We start from the raw sequence: 13,597 nt of genomic DNA on the forward strand, positions 1-13,597 counted from the left end.
AAAGTCGACCATCTCTTCTCGTGAAATTCAAACCGCAGTACGTCTTCTCTTGCCTGGAGAACTTGCAAAACACGCAGTCAGTGAAGGAACAAAAGCCGTCACAAAATACACAAGCAGCAAGTAAACCAACGTCTACCAAACACAAACGGTCTTTTTTAAGACCACACATCTTTAAAAAAACATTTACTTGGCGTCACTACAAGTTAACCGAAGTTAATAAAACTTCTAAATAATGTGCTTAAGAACACTAGCCTACATTTAAAATACTTCCCCATGTGTGTGTGGATTAGCTTCACTTTTCATACGTATTATTAGCTGTACTTGCAGAAAAGACAAGTACATTGATCCATGTTATTGCTTACATTTAACTTAACCCAGCTTTTCACGGAAACACTCCCAGGCAAATTAACCCTACAAAGTATTTCTAAATTTTTTTTGTGTCATATATGACATAGTATCGTATAGCAATAAATGTAACTGTGACAAGACTTTACACATTGTGTAATTTGGAAGCGTGCACAAAGTAATGTTTTAAAAGATTTGTGGCTATAAAAATAGCCGTTTTTGTTGAGCAATGACAACGCTTAACCTCCGAATCCGTAAAGAGTTCTTCCTTGACGTTTTAAGGCATAAACAACATCCATAGCGGTAACGGTCTTGCGTTTAGCGTGCTCTGTGTAGGTTACAGCATCACGAATAACATTCTCTAAGAAAACCTTCAGTACACCTCTGGTTTCCTCATAGATAAGGCCAGAGATACGTTTGACACCACCTCGTCGAGCAAGACGCCGAATAGCAGGTTTTGTGATTCCCTGAATGTTATCACGAAGAATTTTTCGGTGACGTTTAGCACCTCCTTTTCCCAATCCTTTACCTCCTTTTCCGCGTCCAGACATATTGATATAGTTGCGTACAGAACGAGTACAAAAACAACGTTTGAGTTAACAGAATTCAGACAGCTTTAAAAAGAGGCCATAAAATTACCTACTGCTCGTGGAAACACCCTAATTAACCAATAGAGTTGCGTCATTACAAAATGTTCCGAACATTTTGTACATTTTTTTAAGTAAAACTGTAGTTTTTTTAAAAATTCGTGGTCTTAATGTTTCAGTAAGGCAATAAATTTGGCATCGTTGGAATTCGCCAAACCTTCTGCTACTTACTAAAAAAAAAAAAAGTCAAAAGCTTTTGTGTATCAGAAGATACAGCCGTTTTCCCGTAGCCAAAAAACACAGATTTTATAAAAATGTTAAAGTAATGAGCGTAATGTCATTATGCAGCCAATCAGAAATTACTTTCTTAGCACCAATCAAATGGTTTGTTTTGAACCTTAGCTGTCAATCAATATGAGAAATAAAACTTTGGCGCGATAGTGCATTTTAGACCGTCTTGTGTATCCGTACTACATCGACTTCTTAAAATATGGCTCGTACAAAGCAAACTGCACGTAAATCTACTGGAGGAAAGGCTCCACGAAAACAACTCGCCACTAAAGCTGCGAGGAAAAGCGCACCAGCTACTGGAGGAGTGAAAAAACCACATCGTTACAGACCTGGTACAGTTGCTCTCAGAGAAATCAGAAGATACCAGAAGTCAACCGAGCTCTTGATCCGCAAGTTGCCTTTCCAGCGTCTTGTGCGAGAAATTGCTCAGGACTTCAAAACAGATCTGCGATTCCAGAGCACAGCCGTTATGGCTCTGCAAGAGGCTTCTGAAACGTACCTTGTTGGCTTGTTCGAGGATACTAACTTGTGTGCCATTCACGCAAAACGAGTTACAATCATGCCTAAAGACATCCAGTTGGCAAGAAGAATTCGTGGGGAACGTGCCTAAGCATCTTACCAAACAAAAAACGGCTATTTTTATAGCCACACATCCATAAAAAATATTACGGCTAGCTTTTTATATCAAACTTTGTCCTGCTTTCTGTTTAAATTTTATGCTACATAAAAATTTTATGCTACATAAAGTTTGACAATGTTAAAAATATGAAGGGCAAGAAAAGTAAAAGCAAGAAAATAAGAAATTTAAAAACGAAAATACTTAAACTTAGGGAATCTAATCTTAAATTTACTCTTTTTTAACTGTTTAAGTGACTTAAACAAGTTTAACTTTGTACCAAGATAATGTTTTTTTGTAAATGTGTGGCTATAAAAATAGCCGTTTGTTAATGTAATAGCCAGATACACACAAATTATTTTTTTGCGGTCTTCTTTGCTGCCTTTTTGGGAGTCTTTTTGACCTTCTTTGCTGCAGGTTTTTTAGCAACAGGCTTCTTTGTGGGTTTCTTAGCTGCTGGTTTCTTAGCCGAGGCTTTCTTTGTGGCAGGCTTCTTTGCTGCTTTCTTTGGCGTGCTCTTCTTTGCTGGCTTCTTTTTTGGTGTACTTTTCTTTGCAGTAGGCTTCTTTGCCGTTGGCTTTTTTGCTGCGGCCTTTTTCTTAGGTTTTTCTTTTTTTACCTGACCTAGCTTGAATGATCCAGAAGCACCAGTGCCTTTAGTTTGAATCAAATCGCCTGATGTTACTCCTCGTTTAAGAGCCATTTTCAGATGATGATCTGAGTTTTCAGCAACTTTGTAATTTGCATGAATATATTTTGTAATAGCTTGGCGAGATGAACCACCGCGTTCCTTTAGGGTAGCGATAGCAGCCTTGATCATGTCCACATATTTAGGGTGATCAGCTGTCTTCTTTGCAGCAGGTTTCTTCTTGGGTGCGATTTTCTTTGGAGAAGCTGCTTCACTCATTTTTAATGTTTTCTTACAACAATCCAACGATAAACGATGCTTGTTATCACAGTAGAAGTATACTAAACATTACCGTGTAAATGAGATATAATTTAAGACGGTGCGAAGTATGCGGACGTAAAAGTACCACTCCCGGGAATTGATTTGGCGCGAAAACAGAAATGTGTGTTTCTGTACATCGTATAATGTCCGTTTTGGGTGCCGCGACTATGCGAAAGCATGTTAATTTTTATTTGTAGTACGACGCAATAGTCTGCAAGAGAAGCTGCTGGAGTTTGAGGTCTTCAGCATTACATCTAGTCTGTTAATTTGGGCTTCTTCCGCGCTCGTGTTAGGATTTTCATAAAGCGTTCTTTGGTTTGCGTTGCGTATGTCGGCCTACATCATCGACACGGCCTGTTTCCGGCTATTAGGAGCAATTCATATATTGGGCACTGCGTTTCGACTTTTTTATTAGACCACAGTAAAAAAATTCACTCACAGAAGTCCCTTTCTTTCATGGCTACAAACACGAAGAATTCTGTCGTAAGTAAAACGAATGCGCAAGCCAAAATGACGATGGGGCGAAGTCATAAGCATGGCCCTGTGGCCCAATGGATAAGGCATCTGACTACGAATCAGGGGATTCCAGGTTCGACTCCTGGCAGGGTCGCACTGTCGCATTTCGGCTGCATGGTCTACTGTGTAACGCGCGCGCACGTTCTGGCGTAATGCGTTGATAAACGGAATGTACGCAGACATATTGGAAAGTAATATCACGCACTTAGTATCGTCGCCTTTGTTAGCATTCATGTAAGTTACCATCCACTCGCTACAGTCGCTCTCCATCCTACGGCTAAATCAACAGCCGTGATTTTTACTATGTCGCCGTCCATCCGTACGCGGTGACAGTTGTAAGCTTTACAGTAACGTGACATGCTCCACAAGCAGTTACGGTGTGTGGACGATGCCTATCATGGCAACGCTTGTTCTTTATCGCTTCTCGGCCTAATGGCTAAGATCAAGTGTAGTATCTGTTCTTATCAGTTTAATATCTGGTAGGCCATTCTCTGAATGGTCAGTATATTAATCTGATTTTTGGCCTTGGGTCATGGAGGTGGATTCATTCACGCCGTGACCACGGGTTGCCTTGGTGTTGCACTATTACCGATGGCGGCCCACATAAGCAATAAAAGAATAATAGCAGTCCTCTTTCCGACGGCACTCTGCATAGTCTACGGCGGGAACAAAACGCGTACACTGGGGGAGAATACAGCCTATGCCCCGCGACACGGCAGTTTATAACACACTCAAGCCACAAGCATTAACAAACTTTGAAGGGTACCCTCATGCTACGGTGCAGTTCCAACTCATACTTACCTGACGGGGAAGTAAAGACTGATCAATGAGGGTTTTCTTCCAGAGTGAGGCTCTTGCATTGCACTACGCTTGGGCTGACCTCTGCGATTACTGCAAACGTCAGTAACTCGACCGTACAATTTCTGGTAGTGGGGGCCTGCGTCCGCGCTCGCCCCCTCCTTAAGTCAAAATGAATGAGCTTAGAAAAGTTGCGCGGCCAAATGTCGGTGGTGACTTAAACGCTAAGGTAAAACCTCGCTTGGCTGTTACGAAACGTGATTGCGATATAAGTCCTCGGAAGGCGGCGGAATTTTATTTTATTTGCCATTCCGTCAGGGTTATTGGATGATCGGCAATAGATCGAGTTTGTATGCATTTGAAAGCTCTTTTTTCTCGTACTATCACCTGAAAATGTCGTAGGAAAATGTCATAGGAAACACTTTCAACAACCGCCACGTTCCTTAATTGTTATAACAAGAAATATATCACAGCAAATGAAAATGAAAAGCCTACGACACCGGGAGTTCCCAGGCGGTCCCCCATCCAAGTACTATCCCGGCCCGACGATGCTTAACTTCCGTGATCAGACGAGAACGGGTGTGTTCATCGTGGTATGGCCGTAGACATTAGTAGGTGCAAATACGTGCAATTTATTTTGACGTTGTGATCAAATTTTTTTATTTAATTTCTTTGAGTTACTTAGGACAAGGCGTATGCATGGATTATCTATTAGACTTTAAGGTTATAGTTTTGTGAAAAAAACAATGTTTTTTTAAAGATGTGTGGCTATAAAAATAGCCGTTGTTTTCTGAGTGTAGCGGTTTACTTCTTCTGTCCTTTGTCGTTCTTCTTTGGGAGTAAGACAGCTTGAATGTTTGGCAAAACACCACCAGCTGCAATGGTTACACCGCTCAAAAGTTTGTTTAATTCTTCATCATTACGAACAGCCAATTGTAAATGTCTTGGAATAATCCTAGCTTTTTTGTTGTCTCTTGCTGCGTTACCAGCCAACTCCAATATCTCAGCAGATAAATATTCCAAGACGGCTGCTAAGTAAACTGGTGCTCCAGATCCAATTCGGTTAGCATAGTGCCCTCTACGAAGGAATCTATGCACTCTACCGACTGGAAATTGAAGTCCAGCTCTTGAGGATCTTGTCTTGGCTTTAGCCTTAGCTTTTCCACCTTTTCCACGTCCAGACATAACTGCGATTTGATTTGTAAGTTAATACAAAAACGTACGAATATTTAACGTAAGTGTTAACGAAATAAACTTTACTCGTTTTTTCATCATAAAAATAGGATCGAAATCATGTTTTTTTAACCAATCATAATTAAGTATTAAACAAAAGATTTTTTTTTTAACCAATTAAATTGCGTATCGGCGTTTTCGGATCGAATTCGATCCGATTTTTTTACTTATAAACAAAAAGTTTTGACTTGCAGTTTAATGCTTATTTACAAGTTAAGTAGCAAAAATTTTTAACCATGTCTGACGCAGCAGCTAAAGGAGGAAAACAGGCACCTAAAGTAGCCAAGAAAGGTGAAAAAAGAGCCGGCAAAAAAGGAGGAAAGATTGGTGGAACTGGTGAAAAGAAACGCAAGAGAAAGAGAAAGGAAAGTTATGCTATTTACATCTACAATGTTTTGAAACAAGTTCACCCAGATGTCGGAGTTTCAAGCAAAGCTATGAGCATCATGAACTCATTTGTCAACGACATCTTTGAGCGCATTGCTTCCGAAGCTTCGCGTTTGGCTCTTCAAAACAAAAAGTCGACCATCTCTTCTCGTGAAATTCAAACCGCAGTACGTCTTCTCTTGCCTGGAGAACTTGCAAAACACGCAGTCAGTGAAGGAACAAAAGCCGTCACAAAATACACAAGCAGCAAGTAAACCAACGTCTACCAAACACAAACGGTCTTTTTTAAGACCACACATCTTTAAAAAAACATTTACTTGGCGTCACTACAAGTTAACCGAAGTTAATAAAACTTCTAAATAATGTGCTTAAGAACACTAGCCTACATTTAAAATACTTCCCCATGTGTGTGTGGATTAGCTTCACTTTTCATACGTATTATTAGCTGTACTTGCAGAAAAGACAAGTACATTGATCCATGTTATTGCTTACATTTAACTTAACCCAGCTTTTCACGGAAACACTCCCAGGCAAATTAACCCTACAAAGTATTTCTAAATTTTTTTTGTGTCATATATGACATAGTATCGTATAGCAATAAATGTAACTGTGACAAGACTTTACACATTGTGTAATTTGGAAGCGTGCACAAAGTAATGTTTTAAAAGATTTGTGGCTATAAAAATAGCCGTTTTTGTTGAGCAATGACAACGCTTAACCTCCGAATCCGTAAAGAGTTCTTCCTTGACGTTTTAAGGCATAAACAACATCCATAGCGGTAACGGTCTTGCGTTTAGCGTGCTCTGTGTAGGTTACAGCATCACGAATAACATTCTCTAAGAAAACCTTCAGTACACCTCTGGTTTCCTCATAGATAAGGCCAGAGATACGTTTGACACCACCTCGTCGAGCAAGACGCCGAATAGCAGGTTTTGTGATTCCCTGAATGTTATCACGAAGAATTTTTCGGTGACGTTTAGCACCTCCTTTTCCCAATCCTTTACCTCCTTTTCCGCGTCCAGACATATTGATATAGTTGCGTACAGAACGAGTACAAAAACAACGTTTGAGTTAACAGAATTCAGACAGCTTTAAAAAGAGGCCATAAAATTACCTACTGCTCGTGGAAACACCCTAATTAACCAATAGAGTTGCGTCATTACAAAATGTTCCGAACATTTTGTACATTTTTTTAAGTAAAACTGTAGTTTTTTTAAAAATTCGTGGTCTTAATGTTTCAGTAAGGCAATAAATTTGGCATCGTTGGAATTCGCCAAACCTTCTGCTACTTACTAAAAAAAAAAAAAGTCAAAAGCTTTTGTGTATCAGAAGATACAGCCGTTTTCCCGTAGCCAAAAAACACAGATTTTATAAAAATGTTAAAGTAATGAGCGTAATGTCATTATGCAGCCAATCAGAAATTACTTTCTTAGCACCAATCAAATGGTTTGTTTTGAACCTTAGCTGTCAATCAATATGAGAAATAAAACTTTGGCGCGATAGTGCATTTTAGACCGTCTTGTGTATCCGTACTACATCGACTTCTTAAAATATGGCTCGTACAAAGCAAACTGCACGTAAATCTACTGGAGGAAAGGCTCCACGAAAACAACTCGCCACTAAAGCTGCGAGGAAAAGCGCACCAGCTACTGGAGGAGTGAAAAAACCACATCGTTACAGACCTGGTACAGTTGCTCTCAGAGAAATCAGAAGATACCAGAAGTCAACCGAGCTCTTGATCCGCAAGTTGCCTTTCCAGCGTCTTGTGCGAGAAATTGCTCAGGACTTCAAAACAGATCTGCGATTCCAGAGCACAGCCGTTATGGCTCTGCAAGAGGCTTCTGAAGCGTACCTTGTTGGCTTGTTCGAGGATACTAACTTGTGTGCCATTCACGCAAAACGAGTTACAATCATGCCTAAAGACATCCAGTTGGCAAGAAGAATTCGTGGGGAACGTGCCTAAGCATCTTACCAAACAAAAAACGGCTATTTTTATAGCCACACATCCATAAAAAATATTACGGCTAGCTTTTTATATCAAACTTTGTCCTGCTTTCTGTTTAAATTTTATGCTACATAAAAATTTTATGCTACATAAAGTTTGACAATGTTAAAAATATGAAGGGCAAGAAAAGTAAAAGCAAGAAAATAAGAAATTTAAAAACGAAAATACTTAAACTTAGGGAATCTAATCTTAAATTTACTCTTTTTTAACTGTTTAAGTGACTTAAACAAGTTTAACTTTGTACCAAGATAATGTTTTTTTGTAAATGTGTGGCTATAAAAATAGCCGTTTGTTAATGTAATAGCCAGATACACACAAATTATTTTTTTGCGGTCTTCTTTGCTGCCTTTTTGGGAGTCTTTTTGACCTTCTTTGCTGCAGGTTTTTTAGCAACAGGCTTCTTTGTGGGTTTCTTAGCTGCTGGTTTCTTAGCCGAGGCTTTCTTTGTGGCAGGCTTCTTTGCTGCTTTCTTTGGCGTGCTCTTCTTTGCTGGCTTCTTTTTTGGTGTACTTTTCTTTGCAGTAGGCTTCTTTGCCGTTGGCTTTTTTGCTGCGGCCTTTTTCTTAGGTTTTTCTTTTTTTACCTGACCTAGCTTGAATGATCCAGAAGCACCAGTGCCTTTAGTTTGAATCAAATCGCCTGATGTTACTCCTCGTTTAAGAGCCATTTTCAGATGATGATCTGAGTTTTCAGCAACTTTGTAATTTGCATGAATATATTTTGTAATAGCTTGGCGAGATGAACCACCGCGTTCCTTTAGGGTAGCGATAGCAGCCTTGATCATGTCCACATATTTAGGGTGATCAGCTGTCTTCTTTGCAGCAGGTTTCTTCTTGGGTGCGATTTTCTTTGGAGAAGCTGCTTCACTCATTTTTAATGTTTTCTTACAACAATCCAACGATAAACGATGCTTGTTATCACAGTAGAAGTATACTAAACATTACCGTGTAAATGAGATATAATTTAAGACGGTGCGAAGTATGCGGACGTAAAAGTACCACTCCCGGGAATTGATTTGGCGCGAAAACAGAAATGTGTGTTTCTGTACATCGTATAATGTCCGTTTTGGGTGCCGCGACTATGCGAAAGCATGTTAATTTTTATTTGTAGTACGACGCAATAGTCTGCAAGAGAAGCTGCTGGAGTTTGAGGTCTTCAGCATTACATCTAGTCTGTTAATTTGGGCTTCTTCCGCGCTCGTGTTAGGATTTTCATAAAGCGTTCTTTGGTTTGCGTTGCGTATGTCGGCCTACATCATCGACACGGCCTGTTTCCGGCTATTAGGAGCAATTCATATATTGGGCACTGCGTTTCGACTTTTTTATTAGACCACAGTAAAAAAATTCACTCACAGAAGTCCCTTTCTTTCATGGCTACAAACACGAAGAATTCTGTCGTAAGTAAAACGAATGCGCAAGCCAAAATGACGATGGGGCGAAGTCATAAGCATGGCCCTGTGGCCCAATGGATAAGGCATCTGACTACGAATCAGGGGATTCCAGGTTCGACTCCTGGCAGGGTCGCACTGTCGCATTTCGGCTGCATGGTCTACTGTGTAACGCGCGCGCACGTTCTGGCGTAATGCGTTGATAAACGGAATGTACGCAGACATATTGGAAAGTAATATCACGCACTTAGTATCGTCGCCTTTGTTAGCATTCATGTAAGTTACCATCCACTCGCTACAGTCGCTCTCCATCCTACGGCTAAATCAACAGCCGTGATTTTTACTATGTCGCCGTCCATCCGTACGCGGTGACAGTTGTAAGCTTTACAGTAACGTGACATGCTCCACAAGCAGTTACGGTGTGTGGACGATGCCTATCATGGCAACGCTTGTTCTTTATCGCTTCTCGGCCTAATGGCTAAGATCAAGTGTAGTATCTGTTCTTATCAGTTTAATATCTGGTAGGCCATTCTCTGAATGGTCAGTATATTAATCTGATTTTTGGCCTTGGGTCATGGAGGTGGATTCATTCACGCCGTGACCACGGGTTGCCTTGGTGTTGCACTATTACCGATGGCGGCCCACATAAGCAATAAAAGAATAATAGCAGTCCTCTTTCCGACGGCACTCTGCATAGTCTACGGCGGGAACAAAACGCGTACACTGGGGGAGAATACAGCCTATGCCCCGCGACACGGCAGTTTATAACACACTCAAGCCACAAGCATTAACAAACTTTGAAGGGTACCCTCATGCTACGGTGCAGTTCCAACTCATACTTACCTGACGGGGAAGTAAAGACTGATCAATGAGGGTTTTCTTCCAGAGTGAGGCTCTTGCATTGCACTACGCTTGGGCTGACCTCTGCGATTACTGCAAACGTCAGTAACTCGACCGTACAATTTCTGGTAGTGGGGGCCTGCGTCCGCGCTCGCCCCCTCCTTAAGTCAAAATGAATGAGCTTAGAAAAGTTGCGCGGCCAAATGTCGGTGGTGACTTAAACGCTAAGGTAAAACCTCGCTTGGCTGTTACGAAACGTGATTGCGATATAAGTCCTCGGAAGGCGGCGGAATTTTATTTTATTTGCCATTCCGTCAGGGTTATTGGATGATCGGCAATAGATCGAGTTTGTATGCATTTGAAAGCTCTTTTTTCTCGTACTATCACCTGAAAATGTCGTAGGAAAATGTCATAGGAAACACTTTCAACAACCGCCACGTTCCTTAATTGTTATAACAAGAAATATATCACAGCAAATGAAAATGAAAAGCCTACGACACCGGGAGTTCCCAGGCGGTCCCCCATCCAAGTACTATCCCGGCCCGACGATGCTTAACTTCCGTGATCAGACGAGAACGGGTGTGTTCATCGTGGTATGGCCGTAGACATTAGTAGGTGCAAATACGTGCAATTTATTTTGACGTTGTGATCAAATTTTTTTATTTAATTTCTTTGAGTTACTTAGGACAAGGCGTATGCATGGATTATCTATTAGACTTTAAGGTTATAGTTTTGTGAAAAAAACAATGTTTTTTTAAAGATGTGTGGCTATAAAAATAGCCGTTGTTTTCTGAGTGTAGCGGTTTACTTCTTCTGTCCTTTGTCGTTCTTCTTTGGGAGTAAGACAGCTTGAATGTTTGGCAAAACACCACCAGCTGCAATGGTTACACCGCTCAAAAGTTTGTTTAATTCTTCATCATTACGAACAGCCAATTGTAAATGTCTTGGAATAATCCTAGCTTTTTTGTTGTCTCTTGCTGCGTTACCAGCCAACTCCAATATCTCAGCAGATAAATATTCCAAGACGGCTGCTAAGTAAACTGGTGCTCCAGATCCAATTCGGTTAGCATAGTGCCCTCTACGAAGGAATCTATGCACTCTACCGACTGGAAATTGAAGTCCAGCTCTTGAGGATCTTGTCTTGGCTTTAGCCTTAGCTTTTCCACCTTTTCCACGTCCAGACATAACTGCGATTTGATTTGTAAGTTAATACAAAAACGTACGAATATTTAACGTAAGTGTTAACGAAATAAACTTTACTCGTTTTTTCATCATAAAAATAGGATCGAAATCATGTTTTTTTAACCAATCATAATTAAGTATTAAACAAAAGATTTTTTTTTTAACCAATTAAATTGCGTATCGGCGTTTTCGGATCGAATTCGATCCGATTTTTTTACTTATAAACAAAAAGTTTTGACTTGCAGTTTAATGCTTATTTACAAGTTAAGTAGCAAAAATTTTTAACCATGTCTGACGCAGCAGCTAAAGGAGGAAAACAGGCACCTAAAGTAGCCAAGAAAGGTGAAAAAAGAGCCGGCAAAAAAGGAGGAAAGATTGGTGGAACTGGTGAAAAGAAACGCAAGAGAAAGAGAAAGGAAAGTTATGCTATTTACATCTACAATGTTTTGAAACAAGTTCACCCAGATGTCGGAGTTTCAAGCAAAGCTATGAGCATCATGAACTCATTTGTCAACGACATCTTTGAGCGCATTGCTTCCGAAGCTTCGCGTTTGGCTCTTCAAAACAAAAAGTCGACCATCTCTTCTCGTGAAATTCAAACCGCAGTACGTCTTCTCTTGCCTGGAGAACTTGCAAAACACGCAGTCAGTGAAGGAACAAAAGCCGTCACAAAATACACAAGCAGCAAGTAAACCAACGTCTACCAAACACAAACGGTCTTTTCTAAGACCACACATCTTTAAAAAAACATTTACTTGGCGTCACTACAAGTTAACCGAAGTTAATAAAACTTCTAAATAATGTGCTTAAGAACACTAGCCTACATTTAAAATACTTCCCCATGTGTGTGTGGATTAGCTTCACTTTTCATACGTATTATTAGCTGTACTTGCAGAAAAGACAAGTACATTGATCCATGTTATTGCTTACATTTAACTTAACCCAGCTTTTCACGGAAACACTCCCAGGCAAATTAACCCTACAAAGTATTTCTAAATTTTTTTTGTGTCATATATGACATAGTATCGTATAGCAATAAATGTAACTGTGACAAGACTTTACACATTGTGTAATTTGGAAGCGTGCACAAAGTAATGTTTTAAAAGATTTGTGGCTATAAAAATAGCCGTTTTTGTTGAGCAATGACAACGCTTAACCTCCGAATCCGTAAAGAGTTCTTCCTTGACGTTTTAAGGCATAAACAACATCCATAGCGGTAACGGTCTTGCGTTTAGCGTGCTCTGTGTAGGTTACAGCATCACGAATAACATTCTCTAAGAAAACCTTCAGTACACCTCTGGTTTCCTCATAGATAAGGCCAGAGATACGTTTGACACCACCTCGTCGAGCAAGACGCCGAATAGCAGGTTTTGTGATTCCCTGAATGTTATCACGAAGAATTTTTCGGTGACGTTTAGCACCTCCTTTTCCCAATCCTTTACCTCCTTTTCCGCGTCCAGACATATTGATATAGTTGCGTACAGAACGAGTACAAAAACAACGTTTGAGTTAACAGAATTCAGACAGCTTTAAAAAGAGGCCATAAAATTACCTACTGCTCGTGGAAACACCCTAATTAACCAATAGAGTTGCGTCATTACAAAATGTTCCGAACATTTTGTACATTTTTTTAAGTAAAACTGTAGTTTTTTTAAAAATTCGTGGTCTTAATGTTTCAGTAAGGCAATAAATTTGGCATCGTTGGAATTCGCCAAACCTTCTGCTACTTACTAAAAAAAAAAAAAGTCAAAAGCTTTTGTGTATCAGAAGATACAGCCGTTTTCCCGTAGCCAAAAAACACAGATTTTATAAAAATGTTAAAGTAATGAGCGTAATGTCATTATGCAGCCAATCAGAAATTACTTTCTTAGCACCAATCAAATGGTTTGTTTTGAACCTTAGCTGTCAATCAATATGAGAAATAAAACTTTGGCGCGATAGTGCATTTTAGACCGTCTTGTGTATCCGTACTACATCGACTTCTTAAAATATGGCTCGTACAAAGCAAACTGCACGTAAATCTACTGGAGGAAAGGCTCCACGAAAACAACTCGCCACTAAAGCTGCGAGGAAAAGCGCACCAGCTACTGGAGGAGTGAAAAAACCACATCGTTACAGACCTGGTACAGTTGCTCTCAGAGAAATCAGAAGATACCAGAAGTCAACCGAGCTCTTGATCCGCAAGTTGCCTTTCCAGCGTCTTGTGCGAGAAATTGCTCAGGACTTCAAAACAGATCTGCGATTCCAGAGCACAGCCGTTATGGCTCTGCAAGAGGCTTCTGAAGCGTACCTTGTTGGCTTGTTCGAGGATACTAACTTGTGTGCCATTCACGCAAAACGAGTTACAATCATGCCTAAAGACATCCAGTTGGCAAGAAGAATTCGTGGGGAACGTGCCTAAGCATCTTACCAAACAAAAAACGGCTATTTTTATAGCCACACATCCATAAAAAATATTACG

General features: G+C 40.2%; 8 non-coding genes across 8 annotated transcripts; 6 read left to right on the forward strand and 2 right to left on the reverse strand.

Moving 5' to 3' along the window:
* Nucleotides 1-3,325: 3,325 nt before the first annotated feature.
* Trnar-acg (transfer RNA arginine (anticodon ACG)) lies at nucleotides 3,326-3,398 on the forward strand. The gene has a single exon. It is a non-coding gene; the product is annotated as a tRNA-Arg (tRNA).
* A 322-nt stretch (nucleotides 3,399-3,720) lies between these two features.
* LOC130661322 (U2 spliceosomal RNA) lies at nucleotides 3,721-3,912 on the forward strand. The gene has a single exon (XR_008988514.1). It is a non-coding gene; the product is annotated as a U2 spliceosomal RNA (small nuclear RNA).
* A 185-nt stretch (nucleotides 3,913-4,097) lies between these two features.
* On the forward strand, nucleotides 4,098-4,262 carry LOC130660275 (U1 spliceosomal RNA). Its single transcript, XR_008987476.1, has one exon. It is a non-coding gene; the product is annotated as a U1 spliceosomal RNA (small nuclear RNA).
* Nucleotides 4,263-4,590: 328 nt separating this feature from the next.
* On the reverse strand, nucleotides 4,591-4,709 carry LOC130658322 (5S ribosomal RNA). Its single transcript, XR_008985537.1, has one exon. It is a non-coding gene; the product is annotated as a 5S ribosomal RNA (ribosomal RNA).
* A 4,468-nt stretch (nucleotides 4,710-9,177) lies between these two features.
* Trnar-acg (transfer RNA arginine (anticodon ACG)) lies at nucleotides 9,178-9,250 on the forward strand. The gene has a single exon. It is a non-coding gene; the product is annotated as a tRNA-Arg (tRNA).
* A 322-nt stretch (nucleotides 9,251-9,572) lies between these two features.
* On the forward strand, nucleotides 9,573-9,764 carry LOC130661323 (U2 spliceosomal RNA). Its single transcript, XR_008988516.1, has one exon. It is a non-coding gene; the product is annotated as a U2 spliceosomal RNA (small nuclear RNA).
* Nucleotides 9,765-9,949: 185 nt separating this feature from the next.
* On the forward strand, nucleotides 9,950-10,114 carry LOC130660277 (U1 spliceosomal RNA). The gene has a single exon (XR_008987477.1). It is a non-coding gene; the product is annotated as a U1 spliceosomal RNA (small nuclear RNA).
* Nucleotides 10,115-10,442: 328 nt separating this feature from the next.
* On the reverse strand, nucleotides 10,443-10,561 carry LOC130658323 (5S ribosomal RNA). Its single transcript, XR_008985538.1, has one exon. It is a non-coding gene; the product is annotated as a 5S ribosomal RNA (ribosomal RNA).
* Between the last annotated feature and the right edge of the window lie 3,036 nt (nucleotides 10,562-13,597).

Source organism: Hydractinia symbiolongicarpus, chromosome 9 (genome assembly GCF_029227915.1).
Source record: "Hydractinia symbiolongicarpus strain clone_291-10 chromosome 9, HSymV2.1, whole genome shotgun sequence".
Lineage (NCBI taxonomy): Eukaryota > Metazoa > Cnidaria > Hydrozoa > Anthoathecata > Hydractiniidae > Hydractinia > Hydractinia symbiolongicarpus.